Consider the following 23541-nt stretch of genomic DNA (forward strand, 5'->3'; position numbering starts at 1 on the left):
TCTCACACTGATGTAAATGCTTTACACATTAGTGCACACTTCAGTCACAAAGACATGAGGCGCGTGCACACGCACACACACACACACACACACACACAAATAAGTATAAGAACAGATATGCAATTAAGCAGACTCCTCAATACTGCAGTGGGTGTTCTTCCTTGCCTTCCTTAACCCTACTTAGTAAATCTCTCCACCTTTTTTATCCATCTCTCCATCGGCCGTGATGGTGGGTCGAGTGGTGAACTGTATATGACGTTAACTGCCCTCCATTAACATTTCCCAGGGTGCTACTGCAGTGAGCAATCAAATGGAGCAGTCAAGCAGATGTACGGTGGGCAGCCCATCATATGTGTACACACACTGTCATAGAGAAGGCCATCTATGACACCACTGGGAAACAACACTGTTGACATTTCAGACTCCTAAATTGCAGTGTGTCAATGCGGGGGCGCAGAAAGGTCTGGAAATAAGCTGCATTATCACATACTATCACTGAGTTATAGAGATGTCACTGTGGAAGGCCCAAATGCTGCTGAATCCATATCTTCTTATTGATCCATTCAACAGTTTCTCTCTTTACAATGGCATTTGGCAAAGAAAGACAACCATCTGAATAAAAGTTGGAAAAGGTCTGACATGTTGGACGGACCTGACTATGTTACAACTTCTCTTTGTATTATTTATGTTTTCTGTTTTTGGTAGGATATTCTCTTTGCATTTCCCTGGACCCTGTGTTCTTGCTGGCAGAGGAATTCATGTTGACGGCCCATTACTGTAATATTCCTCTAGGCCCTGGTCCTCTATTGTTTTACCTACAACCTACTTACATGTTCCATATTCCTTCAGTAATGGCCATTTCAGTTTATTTTGATTAAATCCCACCTACACTGCCCTGCTGCTGTAAATACTAATGCACCAAAACCTTGCCCCATGTTCTCAAACAAATTCAATTATTGTGTTTAGGTCATCATGTGTCAGATTGATGCACGTGATCTAAGGACTTCATCTATTTTGGGGTTTTTTTGCACTAACATGACATTTTTACACAGAAAACAAGGACACAAAAAAAACATACAAGAAAAATTGGACATATGAGGTTTCTGCCCAACAGCACCTAATCTCCACTCCTCAGTGTTTATTTTGATTAAATCTGTGTAAGGCAACGGCTGTGACATATTTCTGCATGTCCCATTTATACTGCAACTATTTACTGAAGTATTTCTTTCTAAAGGTAGAACTTTGTTGCTGCTTCTTGCACATATTAACCACCCGGTTATTTGTACACGGAAAACATACAATTCCTCTCTGCCTGAGCACAAGGGCATTTTCCTTGCAAAATGGCATCAAATGTTTAGAGCAGGAAAGATAAATGTCACAAACTGCCTATTGGTTGGATCCTTTCTTGGTTATATCAGTCTTGTAAAAGACAGAAGCAAAACAGAAATGCATTCATGATATTGTGTCACATTGTTACTTACGCTTAATGTGTTGGAGTGGATCTGGTGTTTCAATGGGCCTGAAAAAAAAAAAAAAAGACATGAGAGATGGAGGAATTGTGAACTACCTGCATTATTAAATACAGTGGAAATTCTTTTTGTCCAAGCTTATGAAGTGGGTTCTCCAGGAGCCTTGAAAGAGTCAGAGAGGGGGAGAGAGAGAGAGCTGGAAAGAGGTGGAGATGAATAATATTTTACAAACTCTCTCCTCTGCTTCTCTCTCCTCCCTTGAGAAGGACGCTTTTGTATCACCTCTTACAATACTTCACTTACTGCTCTTCTGCTGAAAATAGCACAGATAAAGGCTCAGAGAGTATGCCAGTGAATCCTCAACATCCTGCAGATGGACAAAGTGGGTAGATGTGCATTTCTGTCAGTGTGTGTGTGTGTGTGTATTTGTGTGTTAGAGAGAGTGTGTGTGTGTGTGCATGTGTGTGTGTGTGTGTGTGTGAGAGCAACTTATACATAAAGTCTCAAAGATGGAAGAGAGAAAAATACATGACGAGAGGAAGGATAATGAAAAGGTAGAGACAGGAAGTCAGAACTATGACATGCTTTCAAACGGTCTTGAACTTGTTACTCAAAAATTAGGTAAGTTACTCTTTACTCATTTCAGAGGTAGCCTTTATTATTTCACCTATTATTATGTTCCTCACTGTATTTTATGCCTGGTATGCTGAGAGTGAGCCTTTTGTCTTTTAACAACCCGTCAAAACTCAAGATCCTCCAACCTAAAGAGTAAAAACAACGTCATTTTGTCCAAAAACATCCCTATTAGCACGATAACATCATCATGCCGTCCAAACTCCATAGGACTGTTGCAAAAAAAATAAATACATGAATAAATTCTGATCTTCAGCTGCTACATTTAAGGTTGGGTTGAGTTGAGGAAATGAAATCAATATATAAAACGTTGTCTAGGTTAAAGGACAAGCATGCCAAATCTGGTTGTACACATTGTACTACATGGCCAGCATTCCAGTCTTCTTCTTCAAAAATGGCAATGAGTAAATTCCAGAGGGGTAAAAATTCATCTACATTAATTATAAATGTGTGCGGGCTTTCCCTGAACTGAGCCAGAGGTCATGCCGTTCTGTTACCGAGGTACTGCTCCACTGCATCGGGAATTACTTGGTTAAAAAAAAGAGCAGTGGAGTGAGGGGGCTGTTATTTATTGATTTCTCAAGTGCAGCAAATGCCCTTAGTACTTACTATTTAAAAATAAGGTAGACTCTGAAAGAAATAGGCATGCAAAGAGAGAGAATGTGCAGATTTTGAACAGAAAGGCAGGCTGAAAGATAAAGATTCCTTAGATTTACTTTGCTAGTGCTAGAGTGCTCAGTCAATCAAGGAGCATTTTCATGTTGTCAATGTCATAATTCAGCCTTAAACTGAAGGACCAGTTGAAAATAAACAAACTCAACTTGAATGGACAAGGTACAACTAGATGTGTACTCTGTATAACAATTGATCCGTAGTTGTGCGGTTGAAAGTTGTTTGCCCTTCCACTCCGGCAAGGTCCAGCAGATCATATCACAATTTCAGACTCTTGAAACTCTTTGGTTTTTATTTGCTTCCTTGTATTTTTAATTATCTCTTAACTTTTTCTATTTTTAAGGTCCTGTGCAAGTGTCTGTCTTTGTAAAGCACAAAAAAAAAAAAAATCTCATGACTCATTTTCGTTTCCTTCCGATTTATTTCAGAAATCATTGTCAGAAATTCAAGATAAACCCACTTCAATCAGTAGTTAAAGCAACATTTGGTCCGATCTAACAGACGAGCTACTGTAGCTCAAACTGCTGAAACATTTAATAGAAACAGTTTGTTGGTATGGGACTGCAGAACATTCTGACTACCAGGGTGCTCAGGTGGACACAATGTTATGGCTGATCAGTGTATATTCATGTGGAAAAAGAACACCCTGTGAAGCTACAGTATAGGCTACATGTGAAATGTGTTTTGTTTCTTATGTGTTATGTTCACTTCCTTTCCCTGCAGGGCATTTGTAAAAGAAAGGTGGAAAGCCATCACAAAAATATCAGTAGTGTAATTATGTAAGGGGTGAGAAGAAAAAAAAAAGAGTGGGCGTGTGGGTGAGGTAGAGGGTTAGCGGAGATGAATAAGAACAAAAGACGCCTGCTTTCAAGCCGGAGATGAGACGATGAATAAAACGTTTTTTGCCGTGGCCCAACCTGTGGCTGTCTTTCATGTCTAATTTTCTCCATTTTCTTTTTTTCTTTTTCTTCTTCCGTAGTAACTTGATTATTAATTTTTACTCTTAAGCGCTGAAATGGCTGCCTTGGTAATAACTTTATTTCAAAGCTGCCATGATTCCCCATCTAATGTGCCTGACAGCACACTAGAGGTTTGTAATTGATATTTCCTTCCTTAGCCAGATGTCTTTAAGGACTGTGATTAGAAGGTAAGATGGAGTCTGAGTGGGCTCACTTGTACTGATTCTAAAGCTATTCTATTTTCTAAAAAAATAAAAAACAAAAAGGAACAGGTAACAATAATAGACTAAATGATAAAAAGAGGAATGTATTTGATGGCCAAGGGTAACCCGCAAAGAATACAATGTATCGGTTTCCAGATTAATATCTGATATTGAGCTCATTAAAGGAAAATTCTGTTTTTTTTTTTTGGTTGTTTTTCTTTTTTTGGTTTCTGCCATAATTTTTTATCACTTATGATAATGTGGTAGTGAACAAAGTAATTCCAGAGATGTGTAAACATGGCGACACTTGCTACAGAGACCAAAAGAGTGAGAAAAACAAGTAGTCAGATGGTAACACAGGTTGTAAACCATAAAGATATTAAAAAGGGAAAAGAAGTCCAGAAGATATTTAACCTTGGTTTATACAGCTGAGGTCTTTGAGACAACAAACACTATTAAGTAATGAGTCTTGTAGCTAAGCCCTGAAACAGTGGAAAACAACATTTAAAAGCAATTCTCATACAATTAAGAAAAAAGCCATGCAGTATCACACTGATAAAAACACATATTGTGTGAGCTATTAAAATTTAAAAATAGTTTTTCATTTTATTAGGGACACCTAAGAGTTCAACACAACATGATACAACACACAAAGTTCCTGAAAACTGTTTATGATCTATCCCCATTCAATTCCACTGCTGAACCAAAAACTAGATATGATTCACATTACAGTCCATGTATAGCAGAGCTGTTGACTCTAGTCCTCCATTAACTCATTATTAATGGAGGAAAAGGAAGTGGCCCTCCAGGGTGAACATGTAGTCAGGTGGTTCCCACTTTTGTGTGAATGAAGGCAGAGAGTCAGAATTGTTCCATAGAGCTCCTATGGAACAATTCTGTCAATGAGACAATGACTTGATAAGTCAGTTAATAACCTAGATCAGATATTGTCTCATGCGGGAAATCTCTATCAGCACAGCTTTCACTGAATTAATTCATCACATTGCTTAGCTCATATGCTTTGAGCATGAGTAGGCTCAATGAAATATTCAAACTAAGACAATTTGAGGGTTCATCCAGCTGCCAATAACTCCATCACAGCCAGTTGCTCTCCAGGCGCTACTTCTAATAACTCACAATCTTAAACATTCAGTTGTCATTGAATGCTGAAACATCAGCCTGCTTTGTGTGCACCTAACTGCAAAAACAAATATGAGCAGTTTTTATGGATACTGCGACACTACGGGTCACAGTATCGATAAAAAATCTTGGGTTGTGTTTACAGTTTTGAGGTAGTTTCTCAAATTAATTCTGAATTCTTGAAGTCTTGGTAAGGAATTAAAGCACTGTGCCTAAAAAGTCACAAACTTTCTCTTTTATACAGAGAAAATAAAGTATAGTTACCATCTGGCATTTTGAAACAAGCTTTTGAAAACCCTGAACCTGTCCCGCACCAATAAAGGGACAACAAATAACACTCTCCTTACATTTGATCAGCCATCACTACTGCGAGGGAATGTAAAATCAGCAATACAATGTTGTTGTCCTGTTTACCCACCATAATTTGCCCCTGAGCATCTCCTTGTTAATCAACCTAAGAACACACAAACACAGATTGTATGCATAGATGGGACACACACACACACACACACACACACACACACACACACACAGCACACACACATGCACACACACACCCCCACATGCACACACACACCTACACACCTCTCCAATAAAAGACTTTGCTTCTCACACTTCTGCAAAGTCAGACTAAAATATTTTGTCCATAAATGCCTGGGGACCTGAAGCACTTTGCATGTCATATAAAATTTCATACGCTGTCTAAAATCAGTGTAACAGGGGCTATAAAAAGCCTCATTCAATCACAAAGGAACACTGTGTCCCACAATAGCTCACATGGATTGATGCAGGATAAATATATACTGTGGTAAGCAGAATTTTTGATATATGTAGAGGCCAAATAATTAAAAAAAAAAAAAAAAAAAAACAGCGAGTTGTGGAATCTAATTACTGTATTTTGTTTTTCTTTATTTTATATTTTACAATATATTGTTTCTATGCATGGGTCCCCTTTTTGTTTGTCTTATGCACTTGCACAAGGACGTACATGCACACAGGTGCACACAGCTGACACCACCCACAGTCCTGCCAGTGGTTTCACTGTATTCCACTGATCTACAAGTAGCGGTAATGTGAAAAGAATTAGCATTAAGTTGCTATACAGCCACAAAATGTTTTAACAATGACACCAGTGTTTCTTATCAAACCTGCACCTCAAATGATAAATTATAATGGGAAAAGAATATCTGCCTGGTGAGCAATTGCTCTGGAGACTATTCAGGTGAGTTTAAATAGTGGTGTCCACAAAATGGTTTTAAGCTCATGTCTTAATAGTACACCTTTTAGCATAGCACAATCAGTTTTAGTAAGCAAAAAAGTACAGTTAGCTTTCACAGTTGAAAAGGTTCAGGTTATATCCCACTAAAGGGGACAACTATCCCACCTGCTGTTGTAAATTTGTACCAGCATTGGGTAGTAACAGCAAAGGATGATTTGTCATCACTGCAGATCTGCTGTTACCAAAACCAGCTCCAGGAAATTGACGAGCTGCAACACAATGCTTCCTATCTGTGCTTGGGGTGGTGCTTGACACGCATCAAGGCCTTTAAGCATTTTCACATCTTTCATTGTTTTGGTTTTATAGCCTGCAACTTTAGTGCTATTAATAACCTTGTTTTATGTTTTTTTAATATTTTTCTCAGGAGTTGGTGGAATGAAACTGGAAGTTCTGAATCCTCGATAGGGAACTACTTGCTTAAATCATCCTAATATAAACTTTATTAGGTGATAATGTTGTGTTGACAGCTTGCTACACTTCCCCCAAGCGGCCAAAATAATCAATTAATGCTGCTTCGAATGCTACTTTTACTATACAGTATTCTCCAGTTATTATTTTTACATTCTTTGCCATGTAAACAATAGCTGAAGTAATCATGTTTACACTGTGTCATTTACTATGATTACTACTATGATGCAGTAAACAAATGGTTTGCAGTTGAAATAGCTTTGCTAGATGCAGAGTCCTGTACGGGTCCAGTTTTGCAAATCCACACCCACTCAGAACCGGAAGCGACCCATTACCTGCAATTATCTCCAAGTCGAATCCGGACCCAACCCTTTAATATAAGACCTGCAATCCGACCCATGACCCATGCCACACACGCCACACACAGTCATATTTTTACTTGCACAGTGATAACATGTAGATACATGAATTAAAATCATAATTAACATTTAGCTAAATCAATCACCAATTGCTGTTGCGTCCACATAATCAGCGAGGCACCAATTTCTAATTTCTCCAGAAAAAACAACACATTACCCGCAAATGTATATAAACTAGTGCAGTGCCCGTAGGAAGTATGTATTGCTATAGAAAAGTGGGAGGTTAAGTAGCTTTTTCATTGATGGCCAAATGAGGTTGTGTTTGAAGGTGGGACGTCAGGGACATTTAGGACATATTATTTAGTCCTGTAATATAGGCCAGCATACATCAGAGAGAGAGAGAGAGAGAGAGAGAGAGAGAGAGAGAGAGAGAGATCAGACTCAGAGATTCGGGAATCCAGCGCCAATTCTCCGCACCCTCCTCTGTGTGAAAGTTTCAGATGCGGCGAGGGGGGAAATGTCGCTCCGTCCCTGATCCTCCTCTGGAGGTAGTATCAGGGACGCATTATTTTTTTAACCGCCTACAGTGTGAACGGATAAACCGATGGCGCGGAGCGAGGGCGTGTCGGTCAGACAGTCTGATAACTGCACAGGTCTCTCACTCAACTTAATAAAGAGAAATGTCCCACAAAGCAACGTTACAGGACCAAACAACAGTAACGTAGTAACTGTAACTGTCTTTGGACACTTATATGAGGAAAAAAAATACCACAGCTGTACGTGGAGAAGCGTCTGTCCTCCTGTCTGTCCTCCCGGCTGTCCTACCAACTCTTCGTCACATTTCTGCCCGAAAAACAGTGTCTGTCACCGGCGAAAAGTGTTCAAACATTCTCTGTCTTGTGAGTGAGGGAGTCAGTTTACTGCTGGTGATTATTATGTAATAATTATGGAATTTAGAGTGAAAAACGTAACTTCGTCACTTTCCAGGATGTTTGGTGGGTCAGGATCTCAATCACTACACAATATAACAGCATCCATCTGATTAGAAAGTGTCGGCGGGTTTAGATTGACAGGGGGAGACAACTCGGAAACACCTTCAACATGGGCTCTGCAGTGATTGGCTCTGGTGCACACGTGGCTACGTCCAAACAAAGCCGACGTTGCACACCCTTAAACCACACAGCAGCCATGTTAAAACTCTCAGGTCAGTCTGATCCTGATCTGCAGAGATATTTGAGCCACACACACACACACACACACAGACAGACAGACAGACAGACAGAGATTTCATGCTTTATAGATAGATAGATAGATAGATAGATAGATAGATAGATAGATAGATATATGTATACCCGTTACATAAAGTTTTTGCAGGTTACCCGACCCGGTGCAGGACTCTGGCTTTCTTACTTTAAAGAAGAATAAAAAAGCTCTGTTGTTATAATGTAGAACCTGAACAGGCAACAGTGAACCCTCTATAACCAAGTTTTGGGTGCTACAACTTAACCAAACAAGTGGCAGATTTAAAACTCCTCATATCAATGGTTTACGAAACGGCCATATAGGTCATTTTGGACGACGAAACAGGAAAAGTGACTTGTGTTGTTGTTTTAATGTAAAGACTCATTATTTCTTCTATCACGTGTGACCAAGTCATTTTGGTGGGGTGTAGAAGCACCTCCAGCGATGTCTGTAAAACCGGCATAATCTCCTAAAATCTGTTTTAGAACAGCACAACATAAGAGCTGCTAGCAGCTTTAATGGCAAATATCCACCTGTCCTATTCCCACCCTTCTCTTTACCTTGCATTCTCTTCCATTCTCATTTCTTTCTCAGATCCTCTACTACTAGATTTCCTCCTCTCTGTGAGCAGTGCACTGACCTGAACCATGCGGTGGTGATTGCCTCTGCAGTTCAATGCGGGGGTCTCATTTCCGAAGCCCCATGACTATTCCTGGAGGTGCAGCTCCACTGTGATTGATGCTTTATAAAACCTTTTTTACAGTTGTGACATTTTGTGGAAAACAAGCAGGGTCTGAACTTTCCATCTGTCGGGTCCACCTGCCTGTACCTCCCTCTTCACTCACCACAATCTCTCGCTCGCTTACCTATTTGTTCGTTTTTGTTCCTTCTTCACCTCTAAACTCCCCTTTTCCTTCAGTGTTTTCCTCAATCTTTCACCTTCCTGTCATCTTCCTTAATATTTCTCCCCATCCTTTTAGTTCTGCTTCAGTTCTTAAGATTTCACTTAGGAATAGGAAATGGGAAAAAGAAAGAAAAGTGTGCAAATATAGCTAATCAACCGGACATATCTACAACCCAGTCTTTTTGAATCCAATGTTTCTATCCTGATTTGTCTGTTTTTGTTGTTTGTTGGTGCAGTGTGTATGCATAGTATGCATATACAACACATTCTCACTCCCAACTCATCAAATACAGCAGCTTTGTCAGCTTCAAACCAAGCCACTGTGGGTACCCTTGGATCAGTTTCCCTGGTTGAGATAGCAATAATAATGCTTGCTGAGAACCACTTCACATTTAATAAGACTACACGGTTGAAGTTTAGTTAGGTTAACACTACAACACACACACATAACACTACTTAGTTAGGTTTAGGAACAAAAACAATTGGATAGGGTTAGAAAAGGATTGTAGTTTGAGTTAAAATAAGTATGTATCATATGTTAAAAGTAAGTCAACTTTGACTTTTGGTTTCACAGGGAATTCAAATAGTGATTTCCTGGGTGAAAGTTAACAGGGCATAGGGCCACTGATCAAGCTGCCATATTTGACGACTTGACTTCAGTAAAATTGGGCTGGCATATAGATTATATTATTATAGATTTAATCTACAGTGAATGTGATGTGTAAAAGTTTAGCGTTGATGTTGTTTTATCTGCTGTGGAGCATTCGACTGCCTGGACAGTGGTTTTGGTCAAGGTAGCGTACAGTTTCCCTCCATAATAATATTTAAGTGCCTGAAAACAACCTTGGTTAATGCCTTACAAAGTCCATCGTTCAAAGCAATTAAACCCAAATTTAATGGATGTACAACTTCACACCACTGACTCTGATGATATGGTTGCAAGTAGTAAACATGGGAATCTTTCCCATGTCTAATATTCATCACATATGTGGAATGCAGAATAAGACCAGGGGTATCCATGTGCCAACCAAACACCTCAGCAGGTGATTTTGGAATGAGCTTGTATAGAGTTTTGCAAGCTTTTTTGAAAAAAATCCAGACTGGGGAATCTGTATGCTTATGACATTTGGATGACTAATTGTTTCTGAGCTCATTTATCTCAGCAAGACAGTTATCTCTTGCTGTTTTCTGATATGGTACACGTCTCATTGAGCATAATTAGGGACCGAGCCAGCGGCCGCTGGAGGTCCCTATTGTTTTTGCTTCGTTTCTTATTCTTACCTATTATTTTTAGCGCCTTTGACTGCGTTTTTGCCACCCTGAACATACACGAAAAACTCAATTTTATTTGGCAAAGTTGTCAGACCTGGTGAAAAATTTGATATTCTATACGTTGCTTTTGGGTCGGCCACTAGGTGGCGCTACTATTGAGAAACGTATTTTGACTTTTTGGTTACTAAATAACTCCTGCATAGTTTGTCGCCCATTCAAAAACCTTGTGTCCACGCATTCGGTGAATGGAGCTGAATCTCCCCATATAGGCCCCGCCCACTTCTGCCTATAATTTTTTTTCGTTAGAGTGCGAAATGTCCTTAAACTACTTTTTTTGTGTTTCTCCTACACCCTATGTCCAATTTGCACAATTTTTTCTCCTAGCACCTGGGGACCACCCTGGCAAAAAACGTAATTTGAACATTTTTTAAATTTAAAAAAATAAGCACGCTATAAAATTAACACTTCCTGTAGATTTTTCGTCAAAAAAGGAAGTGGACCATTTCTCCACATTGGTATGTCCGATTGACACCAAGCTTGGATCCATAGTTCCCCATGTCTTCCTTAGGCAATGTGCACAATTTCAGGCCATCACCAAGGTGGCGCTCTTTAAAATGAAGAAGTTTATATCTCTGCAACGGCACGTGTGATTTAAATGAAACTTGGTAGGATGTTTGCCCATGGCTCCCTGAGACTCACCCAAAAAGGAAAAAAAATCACATCACTGGGTGGCGCTCTGGTGGCATGGTAAATCACTGTGCGGAGACCGTAATAGTTATGAATATGAAATTCACAGGGGACGTGTAGACTGGTGCCTGGAGCTCACATACCAAAAATCGTGTTTGTCGTGTTTGTAGCGCCCCCTACAGGATAAAAAAAGCAGCCCTGGCGCCACGTTTCACCGATTTGTACGAAACTCGGTAGGCACGTGCAACGTGCCAAGACCTACAAAAAAGCATCTTGGACCCATACCTCATACCCCACAGGAAGTTGGCCATTTTGATTTTGATTTTCACTTTTGGCGAACTTTTCGCATTGTATTTGAACGAACTCCTTCTAAGGAATTCATTGGATCTGCTTCAGAATTTGTCAGTACGGTCAAAAAATGGTGCTGATTAAAAGTTGCGCTATTTGTGCATGTACGTTGAAGAGCGTGTCCGTGGCGTGCTGTCAAAGTTGGCCATTTTGAATTCTGTGCTCATTTTCTGTGAATTTTTCCCCTTGTATTTGAACGAACTCCTAGGGAATTTATCGGATCTACTTCAAAATTGGTCAGTACAGTCAAAAAAAGGTGCTTATTAAAAGTTGTGCTATTTGTGCATGTACATTAAATGGCGTGTCCGTGGCGTGGCATCAAAGTCAGCCATTTTTATTTTTTTTGTCATTTTCTGTGATTTTTCATGTTGTATTTGAACAGACTCCTCCTAGGGAAGTTATCGGATCTACTTCAACATTTGTCAGTACAGTCAAAAAATGGTGCTGATTAAAAGTTGTGCTATTTGTGCATGTAGGTTGAAGGGCGTGTCCTTGGCGTGCCGTCAAAGCTGGCCATTTTGAATTCCGTGTTCATTTTCGGGGAATTTTTCGCCTTGTATTTGAACGAACACCTCCTAGGGAATTTATCAGATCAACTTCAAATTTAATCAGGGCAATCTAAAGACATTCATGATTAAAAGTTGTGCTATTTACGAAATTCCGTCGAACGGCACGCCTGTGGCATTGCGTTGAATTTCGACCATTCACCATAAACAGATAGTACTCAGCTTCAGTGTAAAATGTCCAATCTCCACTAAACTTCACATATTCTGTAACAGTCCTAGCCTGAACACATCCTCACAACTTCAGTGTACATTATCTGATCTCAACAAAACTTCACATTTGATCAGAGTCCCGCCTTGAACATGCCTATATGACAATATTCAGACATAGTGATAGCGCCACCTACTGGCAACAGGAAGTAAGCGCTGCGTGGCGTTTTTGAGTTGATTTACGTGGCATTTTCATGTTGTGGTCCGCACGTGTTACGACGGCACGTGACGCAGCCGCAGCACGCCCCGAGTTGCGTGGAGTGCGAGGTCCCGCCCAACGCTGCTTGCAGCTTTAATATTGATGTTGAAGATCCTCAGCCCATAAAGGCAAGAATTTAGAATCAGAAATTTGAGTTACAGTACTGCTGAACCCACTTGGTTTCACCTAAGCAAGGTCTACTCTGATCAAGTATGTTCTACAAAACTTCTAAAAAAAAAAAATTACTTTGTGAAGTGATAGTGGCAGGTGTGTTCAAGCTCACAAGATTCAAGCTTTCATCACAGCCTCTGGAATGTACGTCCATGCGGTCATGCACTATAACATGTGTAACATGCCTGCAGTGTTTCAGTGACTTATGATATATGTGTGAATTTGCTATGGCCATATAGCAACTATAGGTCAAGGCGAAGTAGAAGTTGAGATTGAGACTTCAAGAAGTATTCAACACATTATGGGTATGGTTAGCTAGAGGAACAGCTCCTCAATCAGAAGAGAGGCTAATTAATATTAATAGATAGATAGATAGATAGATAGATGGATAGATGGATGGATAGACTTTATTATTCCCCGAAGGGAAATTGGGTCGTCATAGCAGCCAGGTACATTTACATACAATAAAATACAATAGAATAAAATACAACAATAGAATAAAATACTTAGATAGAAAAGATAAAAAAAGATACAAAAGGTAGGTAAGGTGCAAAGAAGTTGTAGTTGCAAGATGGTGGTAATAGTACTGATGATAATATGATAATAATAATAATAATAATAATAATAAGAGACAAGATGCAACAAATTTTCTTGCTAGACCTCCGAAAAAACGTGAGCTGTATTGAAATATATCCTCTCACAGATATCAGAAGTTCAAATTAAACAACGGAACATGTTAAACATGTAGGTCCAGCTGCTGAGACTGACAGTTGTTTTCTTTAAGATGCTCAACTATTAACAGCCTAATAATGTTATAGCTTGACATTAGTTCAGTTTAGATGATGAGGTACAACATCCATAATTTAGGGGCCTCTTAGTACTACATGGTTTCCTACTATGGTAATTTATGGATCATACAAACTCTGTTTTGTCTTCCCTATAGAGACATGCTAGACCTGGTCTTCTTTGTGCCATGGGTTTTGGCTATGTCTGCTGTTAGACTGCCAAGTGCCTTGCTGTCGCCTTCCCCTCAGACAGAGTCTGTGCTGTTATCTCTGAAAGAGCGCAGCCTCCTCCATCATTTAAAGTAGACTGCCCTCCATTCTAAAGCCTGCCCATCAACTACTGAACCCTAGCCATACATAATGGGGTGGAGACTCTCCAGGGGAAATGTCCTTCTTGTATTCTCATGACGCTTTTCATCAAAATATATGAAGAAACTAAGTAGACCCATATACAAAACTCATAACCTACCTTGAATGAGTTAATATTTATGCCCCTAATGCTTCTACAGAACCATGACAAATTGACAATCTATACAAACAAAGTCTTAAAGAGTAACTCCAAACTGGATATTCTATGGATGAAAAGCAACTTCACAGTTACACAGCGTGTGAAACAAGCTGAACAAGCAGCACCCTGGGTGGAGTTACTCTTTGTTCTTTGCAATTGAGGGTTAGGGTCAGCTGTATTCGATGTTATGTTTTAAGGGATGTTGGACAGGAGAACAGGACAGGAGGAGAGGTGTTTTGTGGTGTAATGTGTAACCACATTGGAACACTGTGGGGGCAGGGACTCTGCACAAATCTATAAAACCCTGTGGATCCACTTATAAATTATCTCATTGGTTTGGTCTTTTATTTGATATGATATACACCCATCAGCCATATCATTGTGAGCACTGACTGGTGAAGTGAATAACACTCATTATCTGGTTATCATGGCTCCTGTCAGTGGGTGCGATATATTAGGCAGCAAGTGAACATTTTGTGTGTGGAGGATTTGAGTGACTTTGACAAGGGCCACATTGTGATGGCTAGACGACTGGGTCAGAGCATCTCCAAAACTGCAGCTCTTGTGGGGTGTTCCCGGTCTGCAGTGGTCAGTACCTATCAAAAGTGCTGCAAGGAAGGAGAAGCGATGAACCGCAGACAGGGTCATTGATGCTCGTGCGGAGCGAAGGCTGGCCCGTTTACAGTTTTCAGACTTATAATGTGCAATAACTTTGTTGAATTAAAAAATACAATGCTCCCTATATTAACTATTCCTTAAATATAGAACTTACACAAAAAAGAAAGAAATTGAGATAATGTATACCTATTATACAGTCATATTGACTGCAGAGAAGTTATTTTGTTACATTGTCCCACAGTTGTAGTTGCTTTTTGATTGGGTAGCAACTACCGTTGTCTCTGTAGGGAGAAACGTTGCGAGTGGCCTGTTCCTGGAAATCAGCTTGTTTCCAGTTTTGTGTTTTAAACTTTATACATTTTGAAAATAAAATGTTCCATAATAAAATCAATCAAAGATACTTTTAATCGTTATTTTCTTGTTGTGAATTGTGTTGAATGAATTTGTCTATGGCAAGGTATTAATTACAGTTTATTATATTCAATGATATGAATATTGATATTCAGTGTATAATTACACTTAAAATTTACAATTTGGTTTTATTTCATTTTTTTAAAGATATCCTGACACAGTAAATGCATTAATCACTCAATTGAACATTTTATCATAAGAGAATATAGAGTTTGGAGTCTTGTAGTCAAAATGGCAGTTCTAGTGTTAAAATTGTACTTAATTTGTCATGTGATTTCGATTACTGCATTCGATTTTGAAGGACATGGAAGGAAATCTATGGTTGACATAAAACATTTTTAAATGCACAAGTATATTATTTCCAGCTTTTTTCCTCATTCAAAGGTTTTATTGTAAAACAGTACTTTTATTTTTCCTTAACTCTTACAGAGTTAATATAAATAATGGTTTTGAGCATTTTGATAACAGTGGGGAATGGTCTTCCTCTTGTTGTCACCTCATTTTAGCCGCCTGTTCGGACTGTAAATTCAGTGTGCACTCGCCCCAACCCCCACCCACCCCTCTGTCATACAGATGGCTAGCTTCTGTAGCCCTACTAGCTAAGTTTCCAAGGGGACTTATGTATTGGCAAAGCACACATGTGGTTGTGTGTGTGTGTGTGATGTGTGTGTGTGTGTGGGTGTGTGAACATATGTCACTGCCATGCTGCCAGTTCTAGGTAGTAAATTCTCCATCATGACTATCAGTATGATTAAATAGAGGTACCTGGTCACATCCATCATGACACATAATCACTGAGAAGGTTACACAGGTCATGGACTTCTGGGGGGGGCTCATGGAGTAGTTTCATTCAGTTCGAGTGCATTACTGTTGTGTATACTGAATAATCTTGTATCCCACTTGTTCTAATTAGTCCAAAACCAAAAATTGAGAACAGTTGGGAACCCTGCCTTGCACTTCATTCTTGATGAGCCACCTATCACAAGGCAAATACTGTCACTAGAATTCTACTAGCAGCGGTCCTAATTGTTCGCTCTCTCCTAGGCCAGTGATTTGTCAACATGTAAGGGCAAAGATGAAGGATCAATAATCTTCTGCTGTGCAATAGTACCAAAAATATTGTCACCTATCAAATCCATTTCCACTGCAATAAAAAGTAAACATGATTACTTTACACATGGATACAACTCACCTGTGAGGCTGTAGGCTATGCTGAAGCTACCACGGCACTCCTAAAAAAAATGCAGCTACATGTTGGGGCTGCGGTCTATATGGACATAGTAGGCTACGTTAACACACTGCAAAGACCTATAACTTTATCAGTGTGGGCTTTATAATGCCAGTGGAGATTGTTGATGGTATTGACACGTTCTCACTCCCAACTCATCAAAAAGTGCTGCCTCGTCAGTAGCATGCTTTAGAATATGACCCCTTTTGCATCATTTCTAAAGAATAAATATATAATGTCCGCAACCTAAGATAGCAATAATGAATATGCAATGCCTGGTTAGACTTTAAAAAAAATGCCTGAGTGGTTAACGTTGTGAAATGGTTGCAGTTTGGTTAGGTTTGGGCACAAATACTACACTCAAAAAAGTGTATGTGGTGAGTTGTGCACTATGTTAATTATTTATTTTCACTTTATTTTAAATACATGTATCTGTTAAGTTAAAATATTGTTTTCTAATAAAGTCCATGTAATTATGTCTCTCATTATCTGTACAAAATATGAATGTGTTGTTTAATCACAAAAAATTAAGTTAAGTGAATTAGAATTGAAATATTGCTAACATCCAGAAGGTGGCAGAACGCCAGATGCTGTAAAAACCTAAACGAAGATTAAAACACTTTATACTACACATTGCCACTTAACGTCTGAGGACTTCATTTTGGCGGAAACCTTGCTCTTGGTCTTCCTTTTCTGCGTTGGACAAGCTAGGAGAATATTTTCATTCTTATATTGAGTATGATTGTATTTTATATTTGTGATACATCTAATATATTTTCGGTGTGCTTCTGTAACATGAGTTTTAGAGTACAACTTAACGTTAAGTGTTAGCTGCATATGGGTCTTCTTTTATCCCGCGGGTCCGAGAACCTGTTATCTCCGAACAGTTAAAGGAGTCTGTGCTGTCATGGTGACCACAGAGACAGCTCTGTTTATATGTCTGTGTTTAGTTTAACGTTACTTTGAGATATCAGGCTTATTTTACAGGAAGGTAACCGATCCCTGTCTGTCGTTTCAGAGCTGTTGAAGGTACTGCTAATACAACCTATCATCTTCCTCCTGCTGCTTCATATTAAAAGCTTTTCCATTGGCAAACTAACGGGAGGCTTTTATTGTGAAGCAGGTACAGGAAATGCTTAGGTAACGTAGGTGTTTGCATGTTAGTAAAAACAGGTCGGTTAGCGGACCGTCAGTGTAACGTTAACGTTACCCGTACTGAAGTAAAGCCCCGGTTAGTACCTGTAGGCTTGATGTAACGTTACAAACTCACATTGTGCTCACGTCTTATTATTAAGTTTGCTTATATTTGACCAATACGTTACGTTTGTAGTGTTTATGAACTTGAATTAGTGCTTCACTGTGAAACGCTAGCTAGCAGCTACAAGTCATTATTTATGTCCGGATAAAATCATACGAGAAAATGCCATAAATCATCTGATTGTGTGCGGCTTCTAGCTCTGCTCCTCCCGAACGTTTTACCTCCAGTTCAGACTATTTTACTTCAACTCAGCTGTGAACAGCACAAGATACTGTACTAAAGTTAACGTTACATAAACAGAGACTTTTTATTTCTTTACTGTGACAGCAAACACAACACACAGCCTTTCAGTAACTATTATTATTATTATTATTATTATTATTATTATCAAAAGACTGTGACTCTGCTGTTATTTCAAAGCAGTAGGGCAGGAACCATCCACCTATTTGTGAAGAATTTTAAAATTTACTTTGAATGCTTATGATTTTTTTTAAATTTTATTTTATGTATTTTTTCTTTAATTGGGTTGAGTGTCTGGAAGTCATGGTAAGGACCCTGGAAAAATTCTACAAATAATTGTCGATCTCTAGTTCTCTTAAAAGCAAGTAATGGATGTTGTATGTTGATTGCTCCATGTTAACATGTTGAATTTGAGATCCAGGTTGTGATATCCTTTATATGCTCCCATCTTCTTTGATGTGGTGTAGGCAGCACTGCTGAGCTTGTGTTTGAGTTATGTTTCTTTTACTAATATCCATTTGTTGTTGTTTTTTCCAGATTTGAATGTTGCACTGTAAAGGTTGCAGTCCAGGGACCATGGCATTGTTATTTGGGATCAAAAGGAGACATAATGATAAGAAGATGGCCAGAACCTTTGCATACAAGAGAGACAACATCAGAGACAATCCTACGATCACAAGTTCAAGATTATCTTGCCAGGACTGTTCACTGTGGCAGAGGTACAAAATGCTTGGTTATAATCAGTTTTTTTTTATGGCTAACAGTGTATGTGGAAGAGTTGTAATGGCTCACAGAACTCCAGTTGCATATGGAAATATTCAGCATTTTGTGTAACATGTAACAATGGGCACCAAAAGGAAGCAGTCAGAGCTTCGGGGCACTTCTGCCTAATGTGTGTTTCTGGTCTTACTATAAAGTAGAAGTTCTTAGTAGGTACCATAACAATAATATGTTGTGTTTGTGGATATTGTGTTTTTAGGTGGAAACAGAATGTGTGAGGCTTACTACTGCTCCTCTTCTCTCAGAGTTCCTTGCACAACTTGACCAACACACTGCCCAGCTCATCAAAGAAAGGAGGCTCTGCAGGTATGTTTTGCTGTTGGTAGAAAACATTATAAGCTGACGTTGACTATTCTATTTTGACCGGTATAGGAACTAGCAAACAGTTAGAAACAAATCAGATCTGTGAATGTGACCTAATTCACAGACCATTAATGTCCATGTGAATGTTGGTTGGTCATTGTGTACATGTTGAAATGTCATCCATTTCACATCCTTATAGCAATGTGAGGTGTATATGTTTGCAGTCCTGAAGTATTTCTGTATTTGTTTTCTGTCTCTCTTTAGAATGAAACAGCTGAAGACCCGAATGTCCTCTTCAAAGAACACCTGGTTAGTAATTTGACTCTGCTACTACTACTACTACCCTTGTTACTTAGTTTATTACTGAGGTTGTAGTGTGTGCTGGTGGTGTACTGAATGTGTAGCACTGTTTGAAGTATCATGCTATTGTCATTAAATTATTATGTAAGAGAAACCGGAAATGCAAGTTACTGTTTGGAATTAAGCAAAATCTGTTTGTGATTTCATAGTTTGGTTTTCTTCTTTCTCTCCTATGTAGATGATTCAGATGCTACGTCAGTTTAGAGGGACCTTCAACAAGTTTTCCTTGCTACCTACAGCATCAGGGTTGAGGGAGGTGATGCCGCCACTCCTCCAGTCAATGTTGGAATTGTGATCGAGGGGGTGTTAAAGTTCTGCGTGACTTGGGAGACATCACCTCTGCATGTGAACTCTTAATGGGTGTGATCTATGCACTGAACCTGTTCTCCTCAGGAACTAAAAGCCTTCTTTCAAGTACTTCAGAAGCTTTTTCCTTCAAGTGGATTCTCACAGACTCTCAACCAAGGTACATATGCTCAATTGTTAACAGCTGATGGATATTTTGCAGACTTTCAACACCAAGCTGCTCCAAAAACAAAGAAGCAAAGAATGCAAAGAAGTTGGACTGTCAGACTGTCTTCCATATACCCAAAACTTCAAAAAAAAAACAACACAATTTTGCAACACAAGTTGACACGTTTGATAGCAGCACATGTGTTGTGAGATGGTCAGACTTTTGGTCAGCAACAATTAAATTAGTGGAACCGATTAGTTGTCAACTATTATATTAATATGCAGCTAGTTTGTGATGATTGAATAATTGTTTTAAAAATGTCTAAATTCTCTTATTTAAGCTTATATGAATATTTTCTGGTTTCTGTTGTCCTCTATGACAGTAATCTGAATAACTTTGGGACCAAACAAGACATTTGAGAATGTCACCTTGGGCATTGGGAAACGGCAGTGAACATTTTTCACACTTTTCTTACAATTTGTCGGCCAAACACCTAATTGATTCGAGAAAATGATCAACCGATTAATCAGTAAAGAAAATTGTATAATTCTGACAAATAAACTGATGTTGTGTTGGATTTTATGCTGCATTAAGGCATCTTATAACTGTTAGTGTTGGACCATGCTGCACCATAATGTTGGTTTAATAATGGCATGGTTTATTTTATGTACAACTAGTAATTGTTTCCATTGTGGATTCATATAGTTTTCTCTGGACCCCTCCCCAATGTGACCAGTGATGACATGTATAGCCGCATGTCGTCATTCCACCGCTGGCTGTCGAGGTGGTGTCCAGCAAACGATGTGGGCTTCATTGATAACTGGAAGCCTTTTGGGGAAAACCTGGTCTGATTAGGAGAGACGGCATCCATCCCACTTTGGATGGAGCGGCTCTCTTATCTAGGAATATGGCGAAGTTTATCTCTAAAACCTGACAGTCCAGAGTTAGGACCAGGAAGCAGAGCTGCTGTCTTACACACTTCTCTGCGCTTTCTTTAGAACAGTCACCCACCCAAAACCCCATAGAGACTGTGTCTGTCCCCGACCACCTAAACTATTTAAAGAAATAAAAACAAGAGGAGTTCAACATAAAAATCTAATAAAAATTAAAACCAACTCCTCAGTAGCACAAAATAAGAGAATGAAATGTGGGCTGTTAAATATCAGGTCTCTGTCCTCTAAAGCTGTTCTAGTGAATGAATTAATATCAGATTATGATATTGATTTACTTTGTCTTACTGAGACCTGGTTGTCCCACGAGGAGTATGTTAGCCTAAATGAATCCACCCCCCAGTCATATTAATACTCACATTCCTCGAGGCACAGGCCGAGGAGGTGGAGTAGCAGCTATATATGATTCGAGCGTTTTAATGGACCCTAAACCTAAACTAAATTATAATTCATTTGAAAGCCTTGTTCTTAGTCTTTCTCACCCAAACTGGAAAACACTGCAGCCAGTTCTATTTGTTATAGTGTACCGTGCTCCTGGACCGTACTCTGATTTTATATCTGAATTTTCAGAGTTTCTATCAAGCTTAGTCCTTAAATCAGATAAAGTAATTATTGTAGGTGATTTTAATATTCATGTGGATGTTGACAATGACAGCCTTAGTAATGCATTTATATCATTAATAGACTCAATTGGCTTCTGTCAGAGTGTAAATAAACCAACTCATTGTTTTAATCACACTCTTGACCTTGTTTTATCATATGGCATTGATATTGAACATTTAATAGTCTTCCCACATAATCCTTTCCTATCTGACCATTATTTAGTAACTTTTGAATTCATACTATTAGATTATAAGCCATTAGGCAAAACTTCCTACAGCAGATGTCTATCTGACAGTGCTGTAGCTAAATTTAAGGAGGAGATTACTTCAGTGTTTAATTCAATGCCATGTCTGAATTTAACAGAGTCCTATAACAACTTTAGTCCCTCTGAAATTGATAATCTTGTCGATAGTGCTACAGGCCACTACGATCAACATTAGACTCTATCGCTCCTATAAAAGGAAATTATTAAAACATAGGAGACTAGCACCTGGTATAACCACCAAACCCGCCAGTTAAAGCAAATAGCTAGGAAATCTGAAAGGAAATGGCGCTCTTCCAAATTATCAGAATATCGCTCAAATTGGCAAGATGATCTTAAGATTTATAGAAAGGCCCTCCGTAATGCCAGAGGAGCCTATTACTCAGCACTAATAGAAGAAAATAAGAACAACCCTAGGTTCCTCTTCAGCACTGTAGCCAGGCTGACGAGGTCACAGCTCTATCGAGCCACATATCCCCATAAACTTAAGTAGCAATGACTTCATGAGCTTCTTCTATAATAAAATTATTACTATTAGAAAAAATTAATCACCAACTGCCATCAACAGTTATCAGTGGCTCTCCAAGTTCAGGGACTTCTGTCAATGTAAACTTAGATGTATATTTAGACTGTTTTTCTGCTATCGATCTTCATCAGTTAACTTCAATCATTTCTTCATCGAAGCCATCAACCTGTCTGTTAGACCCGATCCCAACTAGGCTGCTTAAAGAGTTGTTCCCTTAATTGGCACTTCTTTACTGGATATGATTAATCTTTCTTTATTATCAGGATATGTACCACAGTCCTTTAAAGTAGCTGTAATTAAACCCCTTCTTAAAAAGTCTACTCTTGACCCAGGGGTTTAGCCAACTATAGACCGATTTCTAACCTCCCGTTCCTCTCTAAGATTCTGGAGAAAGTAGTCGCCAAAGAGTTGTGTGACTTTCTACATAACAATAGTTTATTTGAGGATTTTCAGTCAGGATTTAGAGTTCATCATAGCACAGAGACAGCTCTGGTTAAAGTTAATAATGACCTTCTGATTGCTTCGACAATGGACTTGTCTCTGTACTTGTATTATTAGATCTTAGTGCTGCATTTGACACCATTGACCATGATATTCTTTACAGAGACTTGAGCATCAAATTGGCATTAAAGGAACTGCCCTAACCTGGTTTAAGTCATACTTATCAGATCGTTCTCAGTTTGTACATGTTAACGATGAATCCTCCATAAATACTAAAGTTAGTCATGGAGTTCCACAAGGTTCTGTACTTGGACCAATACTATTTACTTTATATATGCTCCCTTTAGGCAACATTATTAGGAATCACTCCATTAACTCACTGTTATGCAGATGATACGCAGTTATATCTATCAATCAAACCCAATGAAATTAATCAATTATCTAAATTACAAACATGTCTTAAGGACAAAAATCCTGGATGACCTGCAATTTTCTGATGTTAAACTCAGAAAAACCGAAATTCTTGTTCTTGGCCCCAAAAACCTTAGAGACTCATTGTCTAAAGATATAGTCACTCTAGATGGCATTAACTGGCCTCTAGCACCACTGTCAGGAATCTTGGAGTTATCTTTGATCAGGATTTGTCATTTAACTCCCACATAAAGCAGACCTCTAGGACTGCCTTCTTTCATTACGTAATATTAGAAAAATTAGACACATACTATCACAGACAGATGCAGAAAAACTAATCCATGCATTTGTTACTTCAAGGCTGGATTACTGCAACTCTTTATTATCAGGTTGCCCCAATAAGTCCATTAAAACGCTCCAATTAATTCAGAACGCTGCAGCACGAGTACTGACAGGAACTAGAAAAGAGATCACATCTCTCCGTACTAGCTACTCTGCATTGGCTCCCTATAAAATGTAGAATTGAATTTAAATACTCCTCCTCACCTATAAAGCTCTTCATGGTCAGGCCCCTTCATATCTTAAAGAGCTCATAGTACCCTATTACCCCACTAGAACACTACGTTCTCTGAATGCTGGGCTACTTGTGGTTCCTATAGTCTCTAAAAGTAGAACAGGAGCCAGA

General features: G+C 38.9%; 1 protein-coding gene across 6 annotated transcripts in view; it reads right to left on the reverse strand.

The window, feature by feature from the left end:
- Nucleotides 1–23541, reverse strand: part of LOC127350801 (inactive N-acetylated-alpha-linked acidic dipeptidase-like protein 2) — a 479274-nt gene that overhangs the window by 399471 nt on the left and 56262 nt on the right. For all 6 annotated transcript variants that reach the window (XM_051377800.1, XM_051377799.1, XM_051377804.1 and 3 more), the window contains one exon: nucleotides 1482–1519. The gene's annotated coding sequence lies outside the window, so the exon portion shown is untranslated. The remainder of the gene's footprint in view (nucleotides 1–1481; nucleotides 1520–23541) is intronic.

The sequence above is a fragment of the Dicentrarchus labrax genome, unplaced genomic scaffold (assembly GCF_905237075.1).
Source record: "Dicentrarchus labrax unplaced genomic scaffold, dlabrax2021, whole genome shotgun sequence".
Classification (NCBI taxonomy): domain Eukaryota; kingdom Metazoa; phylum Chordata; class Actinopteri; family Moronidae; genus Dicentrarchus; species Dicentrarchus labrax.